Source organism: Rattus norvegicus, chromosome 14 (assembly GCF_036323735.1).
Source record: "Rattus norvegicus strain BN/NHsdMcwi chromosome 14, GRCr8, whole genome shotgun sequence".
In the NCBI taxonomy this organism is placed as follows: domain Eukaryota; kingdom Metazoa; phylum Chordata; class Mammalia; order Rodentia; family Muridae; genus Rattus; species Rattus norvegicus.
In genome coordinates this window covers 41,868,835-41,889,853 of record NC_086032.1, presented here as the reverse complement: position 1 = coordinate 41,889,853, position 21,019 = coordinate 41,868,835, and the positions used below count along the sequence as shown (strand labels likewise).

Sequence of the window (21,019 nt, the reverse complement as noted above, 5' to 3'; positions counted from 1 at the left end):
CAACACCACATATGCACTCACAAAAAAATTTGCACACACTTGTATACATGTGCACACGTGCACACGTGCACACATGCACATACACATCCCACATAACACTTGCACTCACACACACATGCACACACATATCACATCATACATGTACTCACAAACATACATACTTGCACACATGCACATACATACATACATCCCACATCACACATATACCCACACACACACATACACACACACTTGCAACACACATGAACACACATGCACACACACACACACACACGCACACTTGCACTTGCACATGCACCACTCAATAACCTCAATGCCATTTTCAGAGTGTCATTTTTTTTATTCATTATATAAATTGTCTTCCTAGCTTTTGAAACTTTTTTTTATTAACTTGGGTATTTCTTATTTACATTTCGAATGTTATTCCCCTAACCCCTCCCCCTCCCCTTCTTTATGGGTGTTTGAAACTTGTTTTTTAATAAGTTAACAACCCTTAGCCCTCTGACTACACTTTGCAAGTACTAATAGGGTTTACAAGGCAAAACAGATGTGATCTCTCATCTATCAAGATATCTGTGATGGTGTCAACTCCACGTCATCTCAATGGGATTCCAAATCACCATGGAAACAAGATTTGGGATTGCCTGGCTTAGGTGAATTGAATCAGGAAAACCCATTCTAAAATGTGGGCTGCACCATTCCATGAATTAGGGTCCTGGGTTGAATTAAAAAGAGAAAGTAAGTTGAGCTCTAGCATTCATTACTCTTTGTGTTCTAACTATGGAAGCAGTGTGACCAGCTGCTTCATGTTTCTGTCAGTGTGTATTTCCTACCATTGTGGACTATGTCCCTTCCAACTGTAAGCCAAAATAAAACCTTCCTCCACAAAGTAGCTTCTTCTTCGAAACTTGCTCACAGTAACAAGAAAAACAACTCTGGGGGGTTGGGGATTTGGCTTAGTGGTAGAGCGCTTGCCTAGCAACCGCAAGGCCCTGGGTTCGGTCCCCAGCTCCGAAAAAAAAAAAAAGAAAGAAAGAAAAAAGAAAAAAGAAAAAAGAAAAACAACTCTGACTCCCTGGAAGAGTGAGCCCCAAACCAAATGCTTTCTAAGTTACCTTGGTCATGTTGTCTTATCATAGCAATAGAAAAGCAAGAGACAGCAATGGAAAGATTGTATAAGCTTGGTATGTCTACTGATCAGAAATTGAGCTTACTGCAACAACATGGCCACTTTACAGAGTCATCGACCAGATGTTTGCTAAAATTTTGTGTATAACTCTGAACTACCAACTAGAGCATAAAGCAGGGCTAATGAGGGAGATGATGGGGACTAAAGGAGAACGAACTCTTTGGGAAAACTAGGGGCTGGAGAGATGGCTCCATGATAAAGGTTGGTACTGTTTACTGTTTCTGCAGAGGAATGGGGCTCAGCACTCAGCATCCACATGGAGTAGCTCACAACTGCCTGCTGGGTCAAGTTCCAGGTGATCTGACGCCCTCTGCTGGCCCCCACAGGCACCTGCACCCATGTGTAACAGTTACCCACACACACACACACACATTATAGATATAATTTTAAATAAAAAAATAAAAATAAATCTTTTAAAAAATAAAATAGAACAATATGGAAATAAACTAGAGATATAAGAAGAAAGGAAGGGAGGGAAAGAAAATAGAGAGAGGAAAGCGGAGTCAGGGGGGATGGGAGAGGAAGACAAACTCAGCCAACCGACAGTCCTTTCCTAAAGTACCTAAAGGAGTCAGAAATTTGATGGAAATCAAATACAGCTTCTAAAGAAATTGACTTCTCTGTTCTGAAGGTTTGAAGCAAACTGTGTTGAAGGCAGCCTCTGCCAAACCTCCCACACTGGATTTTCTATCTGAGACCATCCATAGGTCAAGGGAGTGGCTGGGACCTCTAAAAACACAGTCTCCATCAAATCTAAAATGAGCCGCATGCTCTCTCCAGGAGACACATCAGTAATAAGAGGCGACTAGCACAGTGGGGCTTGCCCTACTTTGGTCACGCAGTGGTGAAGTAGCTCTGAACAATTCATTTAGACCTCCAGGGCTCTGCTTTTAACACGCTCCGGAACAAGCAGGAATCAGTCGGGATCCCAGGTCCACTCCTATGCCTAGAGGGTTTTGGGAAGTTATGTAACTTAGGTAAACCTATTTTTCCAACCACACAATGTGAATAAGACATCAAAGAATTGTCTGGAAGCAGAAAAAAAAGGGACAGAATGTCCAGCCCCAGTTACATAAAACTAGAATGTGGGAACAAATCTATAAAAGCAGAACCTGGATCTGGAAAAGAGGAAGAGGTGGACAGAAAGGGTTATGGGAGCAGAATGGGGAAGAAATTTGTGAGGTGGTAAAGATCTGTTCCTGATCTGATGATGGGCTCATACACCTAACAGCTCTCAAAACTTTGCCAAATGTCAAGTGTTCACTAAGCACTTACTATTTATCAGTTATACCTTTTCAAAAAGATTTGTTCCTTTTAAAGTTATGTGTATATATGTGCATCTGTCTGTGTCCTAATTACTCTTTTATTGCTGTGAAGAGGCACCATGGCCAAGGTAACTCACAAAGGAAAGCATTTAATCGGGGTTTGCTTATAGTTTCAGACGATGAATCCGTGACCATGGTGGGGGCAGTAGACACAAAGGCATCGCGTTGGGGCAGTAACTAAAGCTTACATCTTAATCTACAAGTTGAAGACAGAGAGAGGGAGAGAGAGAGAGAGAGAGAGAGAGAGACAGAGACAGAGACAGAGACAGAGACAGAGAGACAGAGAGAGACAGAGAGAGAGACAGAGAGACAGAGACAGAGTCTTAGAGAGACAGAGAGACAGACTAGTTTTACTGTGGGTTTTTTGTGACATACTTCCTCTAAGAAGGCCACACCTTCTAATCCTTCCTCAAACAGTTGTACTAACTAGGAACCACGAATTTAACAATATGAGTCTATGGGAAGCAGGCTCATCCAAACCACCCCAGTGGGAACATGCACATCTGTATTCCAGTGACCAAGGAATCCAAAAGACACTGATCCCCTGGAACTAGTTACAAGACTTTGTGAGTTGCTCAGTGTGGATGCTGAAACTGAACTCAGGTCCTTTGCAAGAGCAGAATAACAATTCTAACTGCTAAACCAATCTCTTTTTCAAAAGGACAGAATTCACAAAATATACAAAACAATTACACAAAATGTGCCACAAACAAGCCTCCAGAAACAGGTTGATTTCTTTCTCCTGCCCTATTTTGGTGAAGGGCTACTTGAAATGGTTCTGTGTAACATAATATTTATAATGGGACATTACTGCATTATGGGACAATATGCAAATATCACCGTGGTTTAATTAGGGCATCACCTTTATCAGCCATATGTTATATCGTTAGAATCACATTATATACAGGAAACCTAGTTTATCATAAAAACGTGTATGTGGGTCTCTGGAAATGGTTCAGTGGGGAAGAGTGTTTGCTGTGCAAGCCTGTGGAGTTGAGTTCCAATCCCTTCCATCCAGGTAAAAAGTCAGGCATGGTTGGCTGCATGCGCTGGGTAGTTTTATGTCAACTTGACACCAGCTAGAGTCATCAGAGAGCAGGGAGCCTCAACTGAGAAAATGCCTTCACATAATGTGCTATACACAACTGTGTAGGGCATGTTCTTAATTAGTGACTGATGTGGAAGGTTCCAACTTGTTACGGGTGGGTCCACTCCTGGGCTGGTGGTCCTCGGTTCTATTAGCAAGCAAGCTAAGCAAACCAGTAAGGAACACTTTTCCATGGCCTCTGCATCAGCTCCTGCCTCCAGGTTCCTCTCCTGTTTGAGTTCCTGTCCTGACTCCTGTCAATGATGAACAGTGCTGTGGAAGTGTAAGCTGAATAAACCCTTTCCTCCTAAACCACCTTTGTCATGGTGTCTCATCACAGCAATAGTGACCCTAACTAAGACATTTCATGTTCCCGTGACCCCAGCATTGGGAGTAGGGCAATAACAGGCAGGTCCTAGAAGCCCCTGGCCAGCCAGCCTTGCCGAAATGATAAACTTCAGGTTCAATGAAAGAACCTGCCCGAAGGCAGCAAGATGGACTGACCGCAACACAGGAAGACATCCTCCTCTGGCCTCAGCATGCCAAGCACAGGGTATATGCATGCATGTGCATGCACAGTGTCCATCGTATTTTTAATGGCTACCTCATGATGTCTCAGAGGTAGAAATTCTAGACATACTCTAAAAGTAGAAGTGCCAGGATTTACTGAGCCAGAGGTGTGTGTGTGTGTGTGTGTGTGTGTGTGTGTGTGTGTGTGTGTGTGTGAGAGAGAGAGAGAGAGAGAGAGAGAGAGAGAGGCTCTCAGAATGATGGGACAGCTTTTGGCCTGCCAAACTGAGGTCTGGCAAGGCTGACATTTTCTGAGAAGGGAAAGAAGGGGGAAAGGGCAGCTTTAGAGGAGGAGCCGAGAAAGTCAGTCTAGAGGACAACCATTAAATTTCAAAATGGCAATGAGGAATAGGAGGTGGATGCTAGAACAGGGTGTATGCTGTGGGATCCATCTGGAGATACAGATTTTAGGACATTCGTGAACATTCAGCATGAATGTTGTGGTGGTTTGAATAGATACAGCCTCCTCCATAGACTCATGTATGTAAATGCTTGTCCATAGGAAATGGCATTGTTAGGAGGTGTGGCCTGTTAGAGGAACTGTGTCACTGTGAGGGTGGGCTTTGAGGTCTTCTATGCCCAAGCTCCACTCAATATAGAGTCCAGCCTCCTGCCTGCTGATCAAGACGTAGAACTCGACTCCTCCAGCAGCACGTCTGCCTGCACACTGCTATCTTCTCGCTAGGATGAATATATACTGAACTTCAGAAACTGTAAGCCAGCCTCAATCAAACGGTGTCCTTTATAAGAGTTGTTATGGTCATGGTGTCTCTTCAGAGTGATGAAAACCATAAGATAAATGTGGTATTTAAAACCATGAGCTGCATGAGGTCAAGGGCCACATATGAAGACGTAACAGAAGAGGTTCCACCGTTCAGCAAGAGAAGGGCAAAAGGGACATTCTTGAAATAAGGAGTGGCTGCACCAAAGGATGCCACCCAAGGGTGACAGCAAACAGAAGACCCTAACAAGGCTTACAAGTGGCCAACAAATATGGCAACCAATCCTTGACAGCATTAGCTGGGACAGAAATACACATCAAAACTATGACAATATAGGACTTCACACCTCTAAGGATTAATAGAAAAGAGAGATCCCGCACCCTGCTCATGTATGTGAAATGGTGTGGTCTTTGGGAAACAGTTTGTTAGTGTGTTGTAGGAAACAGAGAGTCTTCATATGATACAGCAATTCAATGCCCAGGGAGCACGGACACAACCAAGAGGCATGTAAGCAAGTGTCAACCCAAAACTTACACATCGGTGTGAACAGAGGGGCTATTCATGATAACTAACAGACAAGAAGAGAGCAAACGTCAACCTTTCAGAGACAGAGACAGAGACAGACAGAGAGACAGCAAGACAGAGAGAAAGAGACAGAAAGACCGAGAGAAAGAGACAGGAAGACAGAGAGAAAGCGAGACAGAGATAAAGAGACAGGACAATATGCCACTTATACAGTGGGAGAGGGAGAAAAAAGTCTTCAGAAACTAACTGAGGGGGAGTCTAGGTGATGGAGTTACTAGACAAAGACTTCAAAATCAGGCATTTTAAAAGCTGTTGAAGACTGGAAGGGCACCTTTCTAAAGTGGGCAAGCATGCATGAGAGTAAGGGGACAGAAATTAGGAAGTGGAGCAAACAGCTCTGGGGGTTGAAACATGGCCTCATGCAGTGTGGGGCAGTGACAGTTATGCTCTCTGCCCTCCAGGGTTAGCAGACATTTGCTTAGTGACTTTTCTGGGCTACTTCACTACTTTCTTTGTCGATGACTCTGAAGTCCTCACTTGAGCAGCTTAGTGACCAACAACTACTTGGATGAAGATTTTCTGAGTTGCCAAGAACCAATCAATCTCCTAGTCGTCTTTAAGTATATTTTGAGGTCTAGTAGAAACACTTGTTCCCCCAGCCTTGGTCTCCATACATAGCTTAAACTGTTCAAAATCTTGAAGTCCTCCTGCCTCAGGTTTTCAAGTGCTGGGATTAAAAGTCTATATCAATAAAAATAATCTGTCCTGACTTCCTACTTACATAGAAGCTCGAGATCAGCTAGAGTTGAAAGCTTAGAGATGTTTTCTACTTTCCTGAGCATGTGTGCAGTTACACATGTGCACATGGCTTCGTAGATCCACATCAATACACTGAGACCATTTGAACGCCCCTTTGGATACCTCATTGCTCCATTTTTCTACCACTCTTCTCTCCCTTTAGAGGTTTATTCACAGTTTTCTTTCTTCCCTTGAGACAAACTCTCTATGAAGCCCACTGTGGTGGTTTGAATGAGAAATGCTTCCCACAGTCTCAGGCATTTGAACACTTGGTCCCCTTTAGACATTTGAACACTTGGTCCCCTATAGACATTTGAACACTTGGTCCCCTATAGACATTTGAACACTTGGTCCCCTATAGACATTTGAACACTTGGTCCCCTATAGACATTTGAACACTTGGTCCCTTATAGACATTTGAACACTGGGTTCCTTATAGACATTTGAACACTTGGTCCCCTTTAGACATTTGAACACTTGGTCCCTTATAGACATTTGAACACTTGGTCCCCTTTAGACATTTGAACACTTGGTCCCCTTTAGACATTTGAACACTTGGTCCCTTATAGACATTTGAACACTTGGTCCCTTATAGACATTTGAACACTTGGTCCCTTATAGACATTTGAACACTTGGTCCCTTATAGACATTTGAACACTTGGTCCCTTATAGACATTTGAACACTTGGTCCCTTATAGACATTTGAACACTTGGTCCCCTATAGACATTTGAACACTGGGTCCCTTATAGACATTTGAACACTTGGTCCCCTATAGACATTTGAACACTTGGTCCCTTATAGACATTTGAACACTTGGTCCCTTATAGACATTTGAACACTTGGTCCCTTATAGACATTTGAACACTTGGTCCCCTTTAGACATTTGAACACTTGGTCCCTTATAGACATTTGAAGACTTGGTCCCTTATAGACATTTGAACACTTGGTCCCCTATAGACATTTGAACACTTGGTCCCTTATAGACATTTGAACACTGGGTCCCTTATAGACATTTGAAGACTTGGTCCCCTATAGACATTTGAACACTGGGTCCCTTATAGACATTTGAACACTTGGTCCCCTATAGACATTTGAACACTTGGTCCCTTATAGACATTTGAACACTTGGTCCCCTATAGACATTTGAACACTGGGTCCCTTATAGACATTTGAACACTGGGTCCCCTATAGACATTTGAACACTTGGTCCCTTATAGACACTTGAACACTTGGTCCCCTATAGACATTAGAACACTTGGTCCCCTATAGACATTTGAACACTGGGTCCCTTATAGACATTTGAACACTTGGTCCCCTATAGACATTAGAACACTGGGTCCCTTATTGGTGCTGTTTCAGGAGGCCTAGATGGAGTAGCCTTGCTGGAGGAAGTGCATCCCTGGGGTCAGCCTTTGAGAGTCAAAGTCTCATGCCACACGGAGTTAATGCTCTGTGCTTCATGCTTGTGGTTGAGGGTTCATGAACTCAGCCTCCTACTCCTGCCTCTATGGTGGCTGATTAGAGCCATGCTTCTCCCATAAGTCATTTTTGGTGAGTATGTTTTATCACAGTGACAGAAAAGTAAATAAGAGCCCAGTATGGCTACACCTTCATCATGTGACTCCACCTCACAGTGCTGGCGGGGCAGGTGTATGCCACCAGGCCCTCCCAACTTTAGCCATCCTTTTGGTTAGTTTGTTATTTGCTCCAACTGTTGCCCCCAGTATCAGCCAGTCACAAGTTTATTTCTTCTCATTCTTAGTTCTAGGGATTGAACCAATGGCCTCACACATGCTAGTCATGGGCTGAACCACTGAGCACACCTCCAGCCACGCAGCCAGTAATATTAGTTCATTTGAATTTTTATGAACGCCCTCTCCTACACCCGTGAGAGAAGACTTAAGCCCCGGGTGCTCTGTCAGTTGAAATAAAGAGAAATGAGATCTTCCACTTCCAGGAAACCAGCAATCAAATTGCTTTTGTGGAGAGGTAAATTTGGGGAGATTCTTAGGCAGTCATTTCCTGATGCCACCCATATCCCTGCCTTGTGTGAGAATGGAAAGCCCCACACGAATGCTTGAGAGACTTGAGAACACCTAAACAACTTCTCTTCACTCACACATTTAATGACCATTTAATTAGCTCTTCTAGTGCAAGTGTTGGTTTTATCTATTTGAAAATTTTCTCTACATTTTTCACTTATTAGTATACAATTTTCATGATATTTGGCATAGTGCACATACCTATAATCCCAGCATTTGAGAGGCTAAGGCAGGAGGATCATTAATTAGTTCAAGAGGCCATCTTGGCTACAAAATGAGTTTGAAATGAGCCTCAGCTACTGGAGTCTCTCTCTCTCTCTCTCTCTCTCTCCTCTCTCTCTCCTCTCTCTCTCTCTCACACACACACACACACACACACACACACACACACACACTTTCCTCTATTGATCTCCAACTGGTGGACAACCATTGGTGAACAGTCCTCAATGTGTAAGACGATGGTAAAATATGTTTTAAGGGGTTGGGGATTTAGCTCAGTGGTAGAGCGCTTGCCTAAGAAGCGCAAGGCCCTGGGTTCGGTCCCCAGCTCCGAAAAAAAGAACCAAAAAAAAATATGTTTTAAAGTTCACACACTTCAACTATAGGGGTTGGGAGTGCAGCTCAGTGGCATACACAAGGCCTGGGACTCACTCCCAAGCACCCCTCAAAAATGTCAATTATGGCCTTTCTTTGACCCATCATTACTAAAGTATGTATTTCACTTTTCAAAGCTAACTTTATGAACCTCATCTATTGTCGCGCGCCCAATGTCCCGCCAGCAAGAATGACGCGCGGCAACAGGATTCTTCTGCGAGCAAGCCTTTACTGTGTTACAGCTCTTCTTAGTGTTACAGCTCTTCTCAGTGTTACAGCTCTTCTCAGTGTTACAGCTCTTCTCAGTGTTACAGCTCTTCTCAGTGTTACAGCTCTTCTCAGTGTTACAGCTCTTCTCAGTGTTACAGCTCTTCTCAGTGTTACAGCTCTTCTCAGTGTTACAGCTCTCTTGAACAGGGACTCCGAGTAGCAAAATCGCTCGGCTTATATAGACAACAGTATGCTAATTATCTCTCAGGGATTGGTGGGGCTTGGATCACCCCACTACTTGTCCTCCAGGGATTGGCGGAGAATGAATCACCTCATTAGCATATTAACGGTCAACTGACACCTGGTGCATAAACCGCACATGTGCAGTACCGCTGTTCACCACTAGAGGGAGCCCTAGCAAGGGGACAAGCTTGCACATGCGCAGTAAGTCGTTTATATCCAGACAAGGCTGGATGTCGGCGCCATCTTTGTTTCGCCACGCCACTCTCTACAATCTATCACACTATTGACATTTAGATTAGCTGCAATGCAGTTAGAAGATGTCGTCTGCATGGTACCAATTCCCTCAGATCAGTAATGGGTGGATCATGCTTTCTGGCCAGCTCCTAATTGATACTGGTGAATGCTCACGTGCACATGAGAATCATACACAGTCGCACGTTATTGAACACGTACTCCACTGGTTCTCACCCTGTGCGTTTCCACCCCTTGAGGCAGTCTTGTGCATTCCAGGCTATTCTCAAGGACACTAAGTAGCTGAGGATGGCCCTGTGAGTCTCTGATAGCCCCGCCTCTATGTCTGATTGCTGAAAGCACAGGTGGGTGCTGCCATGCTCGATTTAAGGAGTGAAATGAAACCCAGGGTGTCATGTATATCGGATCGGACACCCTGCCATCTCAGGTCCCTCATTTTATTCTTTGGGAAAGGATCTCTCACTGAACCTAGACCTCACCAATGGGCTAGACTAGGTAGCCAGAAACCCCTGTCTTTTATTTTCCCAGTACTGTAATTATGGACCCTTGACCTGGCTTTGAAAGTATTATTGTATGTGTGCATGTTTGTATATGCTTCAGGAGTGAGTGTGTGTGTGTGTGTGAGTGTATGTGCGTGCGTGTATGTGTGTGAGTGTGCGTGCGTGTGCGTGTGTGTGTGTGTGTGTGTGTGTGTGTGTGTGTGTGTGTGAATTTTCTGTCTCCTTCTCTTGCTTGCTGGGCCCAAGGAGTTAAAAGAGTTCATAGTTTTCTCCTGGCCACAGAGAGTGCTGGCCCAGTAAACTGAGCTTTGTTCTCTCAGGGAAAAATATCAGCTGAGCAGCTTCTCTCATGGCTGACTGACTGCCTTTGGCAGCAGCCCCTGTAGGTATCCACATCCACCCGGTCAGCGGCTCTAAGCACTGACCCCCAACAGCTGCCTGCCTCAGTTTACCCACCACATGGATGCCAAAGCGAGAGGCAATGGCAACTTGGTAGAGTTAGATCTCTCTTCCTGCCTTTACATGGGTCCAGGTTGAACTCACATCCTCAGGTTACACAGCGAGCACGTTTACTCACTCCCCGACCTTCTACTGTTGGCCGTGTGTCCGGGTTTTCCCGTGCACGCCAGAGACTAGAACTCAGGGCCTCACCCTTCACTCTACATCTCTCCAGTCTTCAGATTAAGGTTTTAGTTTTGTTTTGTTTGGAGACAGGGTTTTTCTGTGTAGTCTCTGCTGTCCTGGCTGTGTAGACCAGGCTGGCCTTAAACACAGAACTCCTCCTGCCTCTGTCTCCTGGGTGCTGGGGTTAAAGGTGTGCACCATCGCCATCTGGCTCAGACTAATATTCTTAATTGTGGTCAGTATGCCCACATGTGTTCGTTCTCTCTCTCTCTCTCTCTCTCTCTCTCTCTCTCTCTCTCTCACACACACACACACACACACACACACACACACACACACACACAAATGTAGCTTTAAAAAGATGTGTAATACCCACTTGCTCTTTTTTTTCCTTTTCTTTTATTGGATATTTTCTTTATTTACATTTCGAATGTTATCCCCCTTTTCCTGGTTTCCCCTCTGCAAACCCCTATTTCATCCACTGCCCTGCTTCTATGAGGGTACTCCCCCACCCACCCACCCATTCCCTCCCACCTCCCAACTCTGCCATTCCCCTATACTGGGGCATCCAGCCTTCACAGGACCAAGGGCTTCTCCACCCATTGATACTCTACAAGGCCATCCTCTGCCACATATACATCTGGAACCATAGGTATACTCTTCCCTGTATACTTCCCTGTATACTTCTCCGTATACTCTTGGGATGGTGGTTTAGTCCCTGGGAGCTCTGGGATGTCTAGTTGGTTGATAACCCCTTCAGATCCTTTGATCCTTTCTCTAACTTCTCCATTGGGGACCCCATTCTCAGTTCAATGGTTGACTGAAACCATCAGTCTCTGTATTTATCAGGCTCTGGCACAGTCTCTCAGGAGACAGCTATATCAGGCTCCTGTCAGCATGCACTCTTGGCATCCCCAATAGTGACTGGGGATTTGGTAACTATATATGGGATGGATCCCCATGTGGGGCAGTCTCTGGATGGCCTTTCCTTCAGTCTGTGCTCTACACTTTGTCTCCATATTTCCTCCTGTGAGTATTTTGTTCCCCCTTTTAAGAAGGTTTGAAGCATCCACAAGGCTCAAGTCCAAGTGGATCAAGGACCTCCACAAAAAAAAAAAAAAAAACAAACCCAGATATATTCAAACTAATAGAAGAGACAGTGGGGAGGAGCCTCAAACACATGGGCACTGGAGAAAATTTCCTGAACAGGACACCAATGGCTTATGCTCTAAGATCAAGAATTGACAAATGGGATCTCATAAAAATGTAAGGCAAAGGACACTGTCATTAGGACAAAACAGCAACCAACAGATTAGGAAAAGATCTTTACCAATCCTATATCAGATAGAGGGCTAATATCTAAATATACAAAGAACTCACGAAGGTAGACTATAGAGAACCAAATAAACCTATTTAAAAATGGGGTTTAGAGCAAAACAAAGAATTCTCAACATAGGAATATCGAATGGCTGAGAAGTACCTAAAGAAATGTTCAACATCCTTAGTCATCGGGGAAATGCAAGTCAAAACAACCCCGAGATTCTACCTCACACCAGTCAGAATGGCTAAGATCAAAAACTCAGGTGACAGCAAATGCTGGCAAGGATTTGGAGAAAGAGGAACACTCCTCCATTGTTGGTGGGATTACAGACTGGTACAACCATTCTGGAAATCAGTCTGGAGGTTCCTCAGAAAATTGGACATTGTACTACCTGAGGACCCAGCTATACCTCTCCTGGGCATATACCCAAAAGATGCCCCAACATATAACAAAGACACGTGCTCCACTATGTTCATAGCAGCCTTATTTATAATAGCCAGAAGCTGGAAAGAACACAGATGCGCTTCAACAGAGGAATGGATACAGAAAATGTGGTACATCTACACAATGGATTACTACTCGGCTATCAAAAACAATTTCATGAAATTCATTGGCAAATGGAGGGAACTAGAAAATATCATCTTGAGTGAGGTAACCCAGTCACAAAAAACCACACATGGCATGCACTCACTGATAAATGGATATTAGCCCAAAAGTTTGGAATACCCAAGATACAATCCACAGACCACAGGAAGCTCAAGAAGAGGGAAGATGTACCCTCTTTTAAAAAACCATGGCAACAAATCATGAGTTTGTTAAAGTCTTTGATCCTAATTGTTGTGGCTCAAGCTAGGGGCTGAATGGGAGAGAACACTCACCTTCCTGTTCCATTTGCCCTCGAAGTGGCCCCTCATTATTTCAAGGTGAAGATGTGTCATCTTGCCAAGGAAGGACAGAACCCCAATCAGGCTGCAGCACCTGGGATTGGGATGAGGACAGGAAGAAGGGCTGGGTGTCAGGGAGAGCTGAGCCAGAGTAAGCACAGAGGACACTGGATCAGGTGGATAACAGAGAGCTCTTCCCAAGACCTCAGAAGAGGACAAAAGGTCTGAGTATGCAAATGGTAAGAGTCCTGAGCCCTGGACTGCAACCCCCTAGAGGGCTACAGGCAGGGCATGGCTCAGGGTGTGTGAGGAAGGCAGCACACACCAAGGCCTGCCAGCTTAACTGTGATTTTCTAGGGTGCACTTGCAAATCAGCAGGGCTTGCAAAACATTAAATGATTATATATGTTTATGTACTTGTCTGTAATGTGGTTGCACACAGCCCTACCACAGAGGAGGTTAGAGGACAGCTTGTGGGAGTTTTCCTCTGCTACCCTGCAAAGCCATGTCACCAGCCCCAAATCCATAGCTTTTGACAAGGACTGGACCCCTTCACTGTATTATCTGTTAGACTCATAGATCACTGATTGGTAGTGGTGGGGCAGTTTTTTGGTCTTTTGAGGCTACTTTCTTAGGAGCATACAGTTTTAGAACCATGTATCTTCCTGGTGAGTCTGAGAGGGCGCATTTGGTTCATAGTGCTCTATTATGCTGGTATTGATGTAGCCACACCAGATTACCTTGGTTAATACTTTTAATAGCTTTTCTCTTCTCTTTTACTCCCCCCTCTTTCTTACGTATGCAGTGTTTTGGCTGCATGCAAGTCTGCAGGCCAGAAGAGGGCACCAGATCTCACTACAGATGGCTGTGAGCCACATGTGGTTGCTGGGAATTGAACTCAGGACCTCTGGAAGAGCAGTCAGTGCTCTTAACCGCTGAGCCACCTCTCTCCAACCCCCTTCTTTTACTTTCAATCTGGCCATATCCAAGCCAAAATAGCACATATCTCCATTTGGAAAACCTAATTGGACAAAATATATATATATGCTTTGTTCATTTACATCTTGTTCTCTCCTCTGCATTTCTCTGATCATTTTACCTTTTCATCCCAACTTGTCTTGGACTTTCACTTTTTTTTTTCTGCAGATCCTGATCTCTGGAGGGGTCATTGTATTTTTATCTACTTATCTCTAATCGATTGAATTTACAGACATTTTATTAATTTTCCTTGTAATGCTACTATGACCATTTAACTGGCTCTATATTGAATTCCTTGACGTTTGCCAGAACTAAGGACCTTTAAATATTTTTATTCTCAATAAACTATGTTCCTATGCAGAACAGTATTTTAAATATTAGCTTCTTAGTAATACCATAAAATAAAAACTATTTTACACAACTAATATTTATTTCAAGATCCATACAGTCTTCATTAAAAAACAAACAAACAAACAAACAAACAAAAACCCATCACTGGGCGGTGGTGGCACACCTTTAGTCCCAATGCTTGGGAGACAGAGGCAGGTGGATCTCAGTGAGTTTGAGACCAGCCTGGTCCACAGAGCAAGTTCTAAGACAGGCAAAGCTACACCATCTCAAAAAACAAGCAAACAAACGCACAAAAAACCCACATTATTTTAATCCTTTTTCCATAGACCATCTGTTGGATTATTCTCTTCCTTAATACAGTGCACTGTAACTGACAGTAGATGCATTTCCTGTTCATACGTACATTTCCCCCTTTGTTTTGAAAGATAATTTGGATGGCTGTGAAATCCCAGGGTGGCAGCTATTTTTCCTAAGCAATTGTCTGAGACAGGATGTCATGCATCCTAGGTCGGCCTCCGGCACGCCATGGACCAGAGAGTGAACTTCTGCTCCCCTGCCTCCGCCTCTGAAGTACTGGGATGACAGGGTGGCATCGCTATGCTCAGCTTTGTGCGAGGGACAGATCCAGGGCCTTGTGCGTGCTGTGCAAGCACTCTGTGAAATGGCACATTTCCAGACGGCTCTCAGCCTTTGGAGATGCAGTCCCATTGGCTTCTGGTTTCCTAGCTGCTGCTAAAGACAGTGATGCATGGCAGATTCTAAAAGTCTTTCGTTTCACTACTTCTACCTAAGCATGGATTCCTTTTTAGTTTCCCCTGTTTTAGATAGGATGTGGAGGGGTTTTGCTTTGTTGGTTCGGTTCTGTTTTGTGAGACAAGGTTTCTCGGTGTAGTCCTCGCTACCCCGGAAGTAGCTTGGTAGACCAGGCTCTCTCCTCAACATTAGACATCCCCCTGCCTCTGTTGGAATTAAAGGTATTTGCAACCATGCCCTGTTTTTTCCTTAATGTATGCAATGACGTTTCACCTGCACATACGTCAGTCAGTGTGAAGGTGTTGGATCCCCTTGAGCTGGAATTACAGACAGGTGTGCGCTATCATATGGGTGCTGGGAATTGAACCTGGGTCTTTTGGAAGAGCAGCTCTTCACCATGCTCTTGACTATGGAGACTTGGTTCCAGCCCCCACATGCTATTATGTTTTAAGTTGCTTCCTATGCTTAGGCCACTAAATATCCAGAGAGGAGCAAGACACTAGGATCTATACATTGATTTTCTTCACTGAAAAAAATTGCTTTGTTAGGCCTTAGAATTCAACTACTCAAGAAAATAAAAATATCTCTCCCTGCTGCATTTATAGATTAAAAAAAAAACCCTTGCTTATCATATTCCTCACATACTAACCTTCTTATAAAAGAGAACAGACTACCTGGCTCAGAGGCGCATGTCAGAAATCCATTTTAGCTGGCGATTCCCATCTGTCCCATACTAATGACAGAAAAAGGCCAAAGTTAAGGAATTTACATACTACAGTGTTCTCCCTCTATACGATTTTCTATACATGCAAATCTATTTAAAAATTTAATTCATAAATTAGACAGGACAAAAGAGTCATGGCAGAAATTAATGACAAAGATAGAATTATAATGCAGCGTATGTGCGTACTTCTCTGAGTGTCTCGTTGTACTTTACTGACCACCCTTGGCCAATACTTCAGAAACACAATGTGCATATTTGGGGAGACCACCACAGATTTAACTTAACTTTTCTTTTAAAAAGAGATTCGATTTTTCCTTTTAAATTGTGCGTGTGTGCGCACGTGTGCATGTATCTGTGCGTGAGCTCATGTGCGGCTCCCACAAAGGCCAAAGGAAGTCACTGGGCTCCCTCGAGCTGGGTTGTGAGCCACCTCCCATGGGTGCCAGGAACTGAACTCCGGTCCCGCAGGAGTGTACTTGCTCTGTACTGAGCCTCCTCTGCAGCCTCGCTAACTTAGGTTTTCCTGTAACTGGGTTCAGACATTTCTAATCTTCTGCTGCTTGAGGCCCTAGGCATCCCAGAGCTGGAAGAAACCCGAGGTCATCTGATCTAAACTTTACTCTTGAGGGAACTGAAAGAAGCCAGTTAACCTTATCTACATTTGAACCACTGAGGCTGGCCACCTGCTTCCCAGGAAGAGCCCAGGACTATAGGATGGGATCAGTCAAGTTCCATGTGATCTCAAAAGACAGATCAGAAGCCCAGGTGCTTGCCCTGCAAACATGAGGACCTAAGTTCATAGCCCCAGTTCCCACATAAGAGCATGGCCAGATGCTTTTAATTCCAGGAGGCAAATGCAGGAGGATGGTGAGGGTTGGGCTGACCAGGCAGTCTAAGTGAAATGATGATGTTCAAAAAAATACAACAGGGAGTGATCAAGTAAGAAACCTGATATCAACCTTTGGTTTACACACACACATTCACACACACACACACACACACACACACACACACTCATACATACTCATGCACACATTCACACACACTCACACATACAAATACACACAAACACATATTCGCACATACACACTCACACACATTCACATACTCACATACACAGACACATACATTCTCTCTCTCAAACACACTCATACACAGAAATAAATATGTAGAGATTTTGCATGTATAGAATATACCCCTTGTTACCTACTATCACTGTTACTGTGTCTGCCCACATCCTCAGTCCTCACTTCAGGAACTTAAGTATTTTTCCTTTCATTGTGGGCAGTGCACACACCCAGCTTCCCTGAACACAAGTAGACCGTGACGAGCTCTTTAAAAAAATAAAAAAAGAAGATGACATTGTGTTGTCTGGCTTCTACATATACTTTATGTTTAAACAGTCGTAAAAAGAAAGTACTCATTGAATGAACCTGCTTCCCCTGAAAAGTAGCTATGGGATTGATGGTTTATCCTAAAAGTGATCAAATTGTAAGCGTAGGCAATGTGTCTTGTCGCTGGCCCTCTCTGCTGCCCTCCCAGCCTGACACAGCACTCTGTGTGAAGATGCGAGCTGAGTAGAGAAGAAAAGTCTCGTTAAATTTCATCCCTTGCAGTCATCCTTTTCTTGCTCCACACAGACCTCTGAGGGTCGGAAATTGGAGGGGAATTGACTTTACCATGGGAACTAAGTGCAGCAATTTCTTGGCATTCTGCATCCATTTTAGCTGTGCTATTTTTATTTCTAAAATATCTAGATGTCAGAACCTCACTTCTAAAGAGACATTATGGACTAAGGATGCCAAGTATGTTTTTTTAAAAAAAGCTGAAGAAGGACGTTCAATAATTAATGCCACACTAATTATAAACTCTAGCCAGACTCAGAAATCTCAGGGTGAGTCGGGCAGATCAGCAAGATGGTGACCTGCTGCGGCTAGGACACCGTGGGAGTCACTTCATCACCTTCTCCTCAGTAGTGGAGCTCAGCCTGCATCTTCAACAGAAACGACAAAGCCTGCCGCCGTGGGCTTCAGAAAGGAAGGCAAGAGATTGGAATACAGGGACTTTGAAATCCTGTGAACTCCCATGCAGACACTTAGCCGTGTGGCTTTCACAGCCTCCTTGAACCCTCAGTTTGCTGATTTGTAAGATCAACATAGAAATACAGGTATCAGATGTCAGTATGAAGATCCAGTGGATATAACCCAGAAGAGACTTTTAAGAACAACTGAAAAGATCATGCTCTTCCCTCCCCTCCTTCCTTGAGCCACTTCTGACATCACACAGAACTACTCCTCAAACATTTGGGAGCCTTGGTTCTGTGCTTGAATACCCTGCCTTCTTAAACGCATTGTACAGCCTGTGCCCACCTGCCTTGCTGGTAAAATCAAGAGTCCTTTGTCACTAAAGCAGAGCCTCACTCAGGATTTGTGAATGATTGGCCCAATTTTTGCCATTTCTATAAACATTACTTACCTAGTCTTTCAGGTTGCTCTCTCTTGCTGTGATAAACACCATGATAAAAAAGCAACTTGGGGAGGAAAGGGTTTACTTCATCTTCTGACACCCGGGTCATATTCCATTACTGAGGGAAGTCAGGGAAGGAACCTGCAGAAAGGAACTAAAGCAGAGAAAAGCTGCTTATTGGTTTGCACTCTCTGGCTTGCTCAGCGACCTTTCTAATACAGCCTAGGCCCACCTGCCTAGGGATGGCACCGCCCACAGTGGACTGAACTCTCCTACATCAATCAGCAACCAAGCAAGTGTCCCATAGACGTGTTGTCTTAGATTTCTATTGCTGGAATGAAGACTATAACCAAAACTTGGGGAGGAAGGGTTTATTTCACCTTATAGCTTCCTTAGGAGAAGCAAGGCAGAAACTCAAGAACCCAGAGGCAGGAACAGAAGCAGAGTCTTAGAGGAATGATATATATTGGCCTGCACTATAGGGCTGCAGAGTCCTACAGGAATGATGCTTACTGGCCTGTGCTACAGGGCTTATACAGCTTTCTTTCTCGCACCACCCAGAACCATCTGCTCAGAGGTGGCACTGCTCCCAGGGAACTAGGCCCTGCCACGTCAATTACTCAAGAAAATGCCCTGCAGACCTGTCTATAGACAATGAGGTAAAGGTATTTCTCAACCGAGGTTTCTCCTGCCAGATAACTCTAGCTTGTGCCAAGCTGACAAAATAGTGACAAGAACAAGAACTACAAGCCAGTCTAACAGAGCCAATTCCTTACTTGAAGTTCCCTCTTCCCTGATGACCATCGGTTGTGCTACGATGATGGAGGGTGTTAACTATAACACCTAGTGTGTGTGAGACAGCCACAGACTAACAGCCTGTGAAGTCACCCATTACATAACATACACAGAGGTGCAACTCTTACAATATGAACTAAAAGAAGTGGTAATATGCAGTGTATTGGTACAGGACCCCAAATTACTCATGCTATTTCCACAGACACAGACATGTGGGAAATTAGTGATTTATAAAACTATTGGAAGTCCAGGGACTAGACTTGCGAGTCGGTCCTCAGGACTCCTCTCATAACACCAACCTTCAGAGAACACATGACCGTCTCTGCTGTCACAGCCATAACTGATCCCCAGATCACACAAAACCTGCAAATGGGCATTACAGATGCAGTTCAGCCTACAGCTGTGTTCCAGATGTTTCCTCTCAACATCCAGAGAACTGATGCTCAGACATGGGATGATGGCCTCCCTTATCTGAAAACAGCCCAAAGAGCATGAAGACAGCCCTGTCTTATGCCCATCTATTGCTAAAATGCCCTCCTGAGGGGACAATGTCTACCCCTCCTCCAAAAGCCCAACAGCAAACCAAGGTACGATACCAGCAAAGTTAACTCTGGAAACCAACACATGCTAGGCTTACTTACAGAACACTGGGGTTACAGGCAGGGACATGGATGACCTTAAAGCAGCCACAGTAGAATGTCTACACACAGCATGGATAGTGACTTCTTCAGGGCTACACAAATGGGACCCCTCCCTGGTTCTCCCCCCCAATACACTTCTAGCCCCTCTCTTAGGCCACATGCAATTAGGGCAGAACTGGACACACGTAGTCCGGAAGCATGGCTGGATACTCCAATGAGGGTACCATGAGCCGCCCTAGCCCTCCTTCTGTGAGGGATGTCAACAGTTCAACAAGCCCAGTTGTGGAGATCTTTTGTAGGCAAGCCCAGCTGAACTCATGTAGATGGTGGCAGTTTGACTTAGGGGACAATCCTGTACAAACTTCATGTGCTTGCACACAAGTGGGAATTAATGTAAACTGGGACACGAGGTTGTAAGGAAGTCTAAAATGCATAGCTGTTAGCTCTCCAACCTCTGCTATTTGAAAAGACACCCTGGAGACACAGTTAAATGAAATAACCTGACCTGTCCACTATAAACCACAATGGGGCCCAGAAGCAAAAGCTTCTGGGATTCACATTCCCTAAGCTTCAGTCTGTCATCTCTGCACTGGATGCCTCACTCGTCAACTGTAGCTGGCCCTTTTGTTTCTTTTTCTCCCTGCAGTTTAAAAAAAATAATTTTTTTCATACGGTATATTTGAAATCATATTCTTTCCCCTCCACAATGCATCCCAGATCATCCCCACCCCAAACTGTTCATTCTCTCGTAAAACCAAAACCAAACCAAACCAATAACAAAAACAAAGATCTAAACAGACAAATCAAAAAACAATCAAGGGGCTGGGGATTTAGCTCAGTGGTAGAGCGCTTACCTAGGAAGCGCAAGGCCCTGGGTTCGGTCCCCAGCTCCGAAAAAAAAAAAGAACCAAAAAAACAAAAAAACAAAAAACAAACAAACAAAAAAAAAAATCAAAAACCCCACACAGCCGGGCAGTGACAGAGGCAGGTGGATCTCTGTGAGGCCAGCCTGGTCTACAGAGTGAGTTCCAGGACAGCCAGGCCACACCGAGAAACCCTGTCTCAGAAACAAAATACGACGACAACAACAACAACCCTTCACCAACAAAATCCCAAACCAAAACCCCTACAAACAAGGGGGAATAAAAGGAAGGGAGGGAGGAAGGAAGAAAGGAAGGAAGAAGCGAGAGAGAAAACCAGTAAGACAAAAAATACCCAAACAATAAAAGCACACATAAAACCAGAGTCTGTTTTGTGTTTGTCATCTACAAGGCATGGGACCTGCCCTGGAATGTGGCCACATTGTTACTGTGTTTGAGACTGTGTGTGCCCAGAGTCACCCAGAAGCTTTATGTTTGATATTGTATCTGGTCAGATTTGACAGATGTCATTGTCCCTATTCAGTAAGTAGGGATTAGAGGAA

General features: G+C 44.3%; 1 protein-coding gene across 2 annotated transcripts in view; it reads right to left on the bottom strand.

Moving 5' to 3' along the window:
- Positions 1-21,019, bottom strand: part of Apbb2 (amyloid beta precursor protein binding family B member 2) — a 383,293-nt gene that overhangs the window by 343,077 nt on the left and 19,197 nt on the right. For both annotated transcript variants that reach the window (XM_063273105.1, XM_063273114.1), the window contains exons 2-3: positions 18,170-18,314; positions 12,883-12,982 (exon numbers count right to left, since the gene is read on the bottom strand). The gene's annotated coding sequence lies outside the window, so the exon portion shown is untranslated. The remainder of the gene's footprint in view (positions 1-12,882; positions 12,983-18,169; positions 18,315-21,019) is intronic.